General features: G+C 40.9%; 1 pseudogene; it reads left to right on the forward strand.

The window, feature by feature from the left end:
• The first annotated feature begins 212 nt into the window (after positions 1 to 212).
• LOC149181143 (calcium-transporting ATPase, endoplasmic reticulum-type pseudogene) lies at positions 213 to 701 on the forward strand (annotated as a pseudogene).
• Positions 702 to 6,206: the final 5,505 nt, after the last annotated feature.

Here is a 6,206-nt window from a genome sequence, read left to right on the forward strand (position 1 = left end):
AATGCTATTGTGCGTAAGTTACCGAGCGTGGAGACTATGGGTTGCACCACAGTGATTTGCTCTGATAAGACAGGTACTCTTACAACCAATCAGATGTCTGTCAGTGAGTTTATAGTCATAGGGCACATTGTTGGTTCACTTAGAGAGTTTACTGTTGAAGGAAAAACATATAATCCTAAGGATGGAAAATATTGGATTGGCCTGCACATAATATGGGGGAAGATTTAGAAACTCTGGCAGAAGTTGCTGCAGTTTGCAATGATGCAGGGATATCTTGTCAAGATCACCAGTTCCATGCTACTGGTATTCCCACTGAGGCAGCCTTGAAGGTATTGGTTGAAAAAATGGGAGTTCCAGACCCAATGGCAGGTGATACAAGTGCCATTCTCAACAGTGGCACAGTGCAATTGGGCAATTATGATTGGTGGATACAAAGATCAAAGAGGCTGGCTTTATTGGAGTTTGATTGTGATCCAAAATCCACGGGTGTTATTGTCATGGAACCAATGGGACAAAATCGTCTGCTAGTAAAAGGCGCCATGGAAAATTTGCTTGAAAGGAGTGCTTTTCAACAACTTGCAGATGGATCAGTTGTTGAATTAGATGAATCAAGGGAATTACTCTTGAGCAAGTTTCATCAAATGAGTTCAAAGGCTTTGTGTTGTTTGGGCATTTCTACAGGGAGTTCAGAGAAAGGGTAGCAAAAGGAGAAATTGGTCGAGATTTTAGCTAGGGAGGTAGCACTTGTGCTGGCCACCCTAAGCACATCCATCCCCTCCATGAACACTCATTTTTTTCCAGGGTTCGGGCACAATTTAGTCATGGTTCAACCTTCTACAGGAATCTACAGGACTTTCTATAGGAAGTTCTATATTTTTACCAGAAACATCCTGTAGAAGCCTTTGGGCAGGCCAGAATCAATTATGGAGAGGGATTTGAAGCTTGAAGTCTGTTGAGGAGGCATGCAACCACTTTTTTCTTCCATCCTTGCACAATCATACCAAGGCTAAGAATTCTCTAGGAAAAGGAGCAGACAGTGGGAAGAGCGGAAAGGGGGAGAAGATGAAGGCTGCCACAGCAAAGCTAAAAGGAGAAGGCACCCTCAGCCAAGCAGGCCAAAACAGTGAAGACTGTTTCTACAGGGAAACAGAGGACTGTTTCTACAGGAAGCCAGCGAACAATTTCTACAAGAAAGTTTGAAAAGAGGGAAGCCAAAGGAGAAATCGGCCGAGATGCCAACCAAGGAAGCCACCAGGGCCATCAAAGACGAGGGGAGAGATTTGGTTGCTCAGAGGATGAGCAACACTTTCAGTAGGGGGGTGATGATGAGCCCCTAAAATGGACAATTATTTGGGCTCATTCAACCTTCTAATTTGACTTAATCCACCATTCTCATTGGTTTATTGCATGTTTTTGATTATTTTTATGTTAATAGAGTGAATTTGGTTAGTCATTATGCCAACAAGTCTAATGGGTGCTTTGTGTAGCCTTTTTGGTCAACTTGGAGACAAAATTGAAGGTCTTAATGAGCACTTGGCAGCCAAATTCGTGGGAGAACAAGCTAGAGGATTTGTAGGAAGGTGTCCCCCTCATTTATGGGCCCTTACCTCGAATTCTCCACCATCAGCTCGGAGTTCAAAGGCCACCAAATCAATGAGCACAAGGGCAGCCAAGCAAGTCAAGTAGGACTGCTGTTAACTACAAGTCTTGGGCAGCCAAGTCCTTAAATTTTAGGAGGACTGTTGGGTCCTCAAATTGTATAAATAAGAAGGCTTAGGGCCTCATTTTGGTTAGCTAGTTGGTAGTCATTTTGTAGCTAGTAGTTAGCCAGTAGTTAGTCATTTTGTAATTCGATTTGTAGGCCATGGATTAGCTTTTCTTTCAGCTCATTCTCAAGCTCTCCTTGTGGACAATTTTGATGTAACTCTTCATTCTTGTTTAATAAAGATGAATACAGCTCTGCACCAGCTGTAAATCTCTCTTGGGAGGCTGTAGCTCTTGGGGTTGGGCCCATCTCAAGCGCCCAGTACCTCCCTTGTTTATCTTTATGTGTCTTGTTGCATTCTGAGAATAACATCTGCTATTTTGTTTTGTTATTTAGTTTGTCTTTTTGATGAGTAAAATAACTTTTCATGTTCAGATTTACTTGATATGTTAATCACAGGGAATATATTCAGAAAAGGCTACCAAGTACTTTGGATCTCACCTCCCCTTCAGTGGAATCATGAGCTGGGACCAATGTAACCTTGTTGCCCACAAAAACACATTCTTTGCTTCACCATGCAATTAATAGTGTTGGATTTTTAGTGGTCGAACTTGATATCAGTTTTGATTGCATGCTTCAGTTTATGATTGCTTAGTTGTAGAGTCATTTCACGTATTTCATTTCGAATAAACTTCTATCCATTTCCTTTTGCTGTTAGGTCATATTAGATTAAAGTAACTAGGTCATAGGTTTTATATGTGTGTGTTCGTTCAGTTTGGAAAACCACTTGCAGAGTACCTATTACCCTTCCTTACATGCACATACCCCATCCAACCGACCTGTTTCATCCTTCACTCAGAACCCTTACCTTGCATTTACCTCATTCGCTTACTTTGCCATGATTCTCATCTTTTTGTGCAACATTACTCCAGTCTTCTTGGAACAAGTCCAGCCATCCACACCTTCTCCTCAACTCCATCCTCCAAGTCCTAGACCTCTTCACACCCCTATTTCACCCCCATACTCATTCCATCATCTTTTTCCCTCCATCCATGCTCCAAAATACTCTTTTCAGAACATCCTGTAGAACTCTCTAAACATCCTGTAGAAACCCCTGCAGACATCCTGTAGAAGCCTGCACACTCGGTTGCCGAGCACCTGAACGTTGTGGACTCCTGTGGAATGATGTTTTGGATCCCCTGGAACCTCTCCTAGCCTTCCTGACCTTTCCCAAGCTTTCTCTCCCTTCGCACCACCTCTGCACAGCCAAACCCTAATAAGAAACAAAACCATAATCACTCCAACCACTTAAGCAAAAATACAAAAACAATGTTCTTTTCAATGGAAGTAGTTTAATTTCATGCATTTCATATCACTAGTAGTAATGGCATCATTCTTAGACACTTGCACTCCCACCATTGCATCATAGAGATTAAGCTAGTCAGATTAGGGTTTACTAGGGTTTCCATGTTTTGGTTGGCTTTCAGTTCATTTTTGCAAAGTAGATTAATTTCCTTTGAGATAACCTTCGTCCATCATTTAGAAAGCTTCTTCTGAGAGCATATAGAAGTTGGCTTGAGCCCTAGCGGACTTGTGGCAGCTGACCAAGTGACAGCTGCGACAAGAGCTAGTACTTGTGCATACAGCACCGTCGCTTCCATGTTTGTTACGAACTACCGGGTTGATAAAATTAAAGAAGGGAGTTCCAAGAGTTGTAGCATTATTGCTACAATACTGGAGCCCACCAACAATCGTGAGGAGGCAAGTCTTTTTACATGGGATTGTTAGAATCCAACAGACCCTTCTTGTCGTTATTGTTGACATTTTGACCATGTTATAGAATATTACCTAGTGCTTATCGTGAAGATGCAAGAAAATAAGACCTAGACTGGGAAACCTACCAAGAACATGTAGATGATGAGATCTGAACCACGCGAAGAATGTCCTCGTGTTAATATTATCACGCGAAGTGGCATAACTACCAGGGAGGATAAAGGGAAGCAACCGGAGGAAAATGTATGGGTTCGCAAGGCTGCTAGTAAGGAGATAGGATTTGATGTAAATAAGGTGAGGGAAATATTTATGGAAGCGAAGAAGAGCTTCGCAGATGAAGGAGCTTCTACATCGGAGACTCAAAATATGGGAAAGTCTGAAGAGACCAGTACTACGCAGGAGATAGACCCGTCATTATTACCATCATTTTTAAAAACCTATATGAAACTCCTAACGAGTAATAAGGTAGTAGAAGGACTGTAAGAATTGATAGATAATTGCACTAGTAAGAATAAGCCTATATTAGAACAACATGTAGTACATAAGGTGGGAAAAAGTAAGAAGAGGACTCGTCATGAAATGAGATTAACTGCCCAGATTGGAGAATAAGAAATGGACCAGGTAATTCTTGATTTAGGGTCTGATGTAAATTTTCTGCTGAAATAAACCTAGAAAGAATGGGAATACCAATGCTACAATGGTCCCCAATCCAGTTGAGAATGGCGAATCAACAAAATACCGTTCCTATGAGGTGCCTACATGGAGTGACAATAGATATTGAAGGGGCATGTGCCATTGCTAACTTTGAAGAAATCAAAATAATGGATGATAGCAACCCACATCCAGCACTGCTTGGAATTGATTAGGAATTTGAGATGAACGTGGTCATCAATTTGAAGAAACGTAGTATGACATTTGAAAAGAAATAACTAAGGGTGATTGTGCCATTAGATCTAGCCGAAGGTGCGCAATATACTGAACCAATTTGTGATTATGAGGAGGATAATGACATTGAGAAAATCTATAAGCTAATTGCATGGGATGAAGATTGGATCAACCCTACAACGAATGGGTGAATCATGTGGGAGAAGGACAACACCTGTAATTTAAATTATGTCGAGGAGCTTGAGCACTGGCATAACCAATTGCATGAAGTATCATCACTGCACTGCAACAAGGTTACCAAATCGTTACGATGTATATCCAACGAGGTACGAAATTTACTGTATTATGATGGTTTAGAGGATGTCAATTTATTTCTCGATAAATTTGAAAGTGACGTACCAGAGGATCATCAGTTCCAAGTGCTATACATTGTTCTACAAGCTACACCATCTCGTTGGTGGGGCATACATAAGAACAATTTCACATATTGGAAGGAGTATTGAAGAATGATGAAGTTGAGGTTTCGGTACGTTAATACTCGCATTACAGACAAATACACAGGGAAGGATGATCCCCGTGAATAGTTAGCTCGTTGGAAAAGACCATGGGGAGAAGAACTACAATCGGAGTGGGTTCATATCATTTGCCACACTTTAGATACAATCCTAATGAATTGGTATCTGTAAATGGAGCTACAACACAGGACCATAGAATGGGATGTTTTCAAAGAAATTTTCCTGCTAACTTTTAGCTTTGAAGATGGATTTAATTGTAATGATGAGGCGTTACGGGAGATTAAAGCTGCAATATTTTGAATCCTTGAAGAACCAGTTGAGTGGGTACATCCTGATTGGGGCATGCAGCTATGCCAAGCAATCAAATGTTATAATGTGACCACGAAGGATGGTGAAGAAGATCTCAGGAAAATCCACATTCCTGAGTCTAAAGGATGACACGAAGTCGAGGTACCTAAGGAAGAAATCTCTGATATATTAGAGCGCTTAAAGACCAAGCAGGTGAATATTTGATTGGAAAAAAAACCCGAAGTTTGTGAACATAGGTGACTATTGGGAAGAAGATACAGTAAATAAGGACATGGAGCTATTACAAGAGTATCAGGACTTGTTTCCCACCAATTTCTTTAATCTGGGATTCATGAAGATAACTTTGAAGCAAGATGCAAAGACAATGAAATAACACCCCTACCAATTAAATCCTAAGTATAAGGAAAAAGTGTGCAAAGAATTGGATAAAATGATTGAAGCCAGGATCATTGAACCTATTGAGGAATTGAACTGGGTTAGGCCCATGGTGATTCAAGAAAAGAAAACGCAGGGTGAAATTCGGATATGTGTAGACTTAAGGAAGTTGAATGATGCATGTGTCCACGATCCATTCCCTACACCTTTCGCAGATGAGGTACTGGAGAATGTTGGAGGGCAGGAAGCCTATTCATTCATGGATGGATTCTCAGGGTACCATCAGATCAAGATCGCGCTAGAGGACTAGAGTAAGACCACCTTCACAACTAAATGGGGTTGTTTTTACTATACAGTGATGCCTTTCGGGATTAAGAATGCCCCTGCAATTTTCTCTAGGGTGGTAATTGCGACTTTCAAGGAATTTATTCATAAATTTTTGGAGGTCTACTTCGATGACTGGACAGTGTTCGGGTTAGTAAAGAGACATCTTTCTAGTCCATGCCTCATGTTGGATACTTTTCAAAAGCATCAAATAGCTCTTAATTTGAAGAAATGCATATTCTACGTACCCTACGGGATACTCTTGCGCCATGTTGTTTGCAAACAAGGATTGATGGTAGACCCTGCCAAAATTGTAGTAA

Source organism: Pinus tabuliformis, chromosome 3_2, assembly GCF_031772625.1.
Source record: "Pinus tabuliformis cultivar Carrire ecotype Pingquan chromosome 3_2, CPIR1, whole genome shotgun sequence".
Classification (NCBI taxonomy): domain Eukaryota; kingdom Viridiplantae; phylum Streptophyta; class Pinopsida; order Pinales; family Pinaceae; genus Pinus; species Pinus tabuliformis.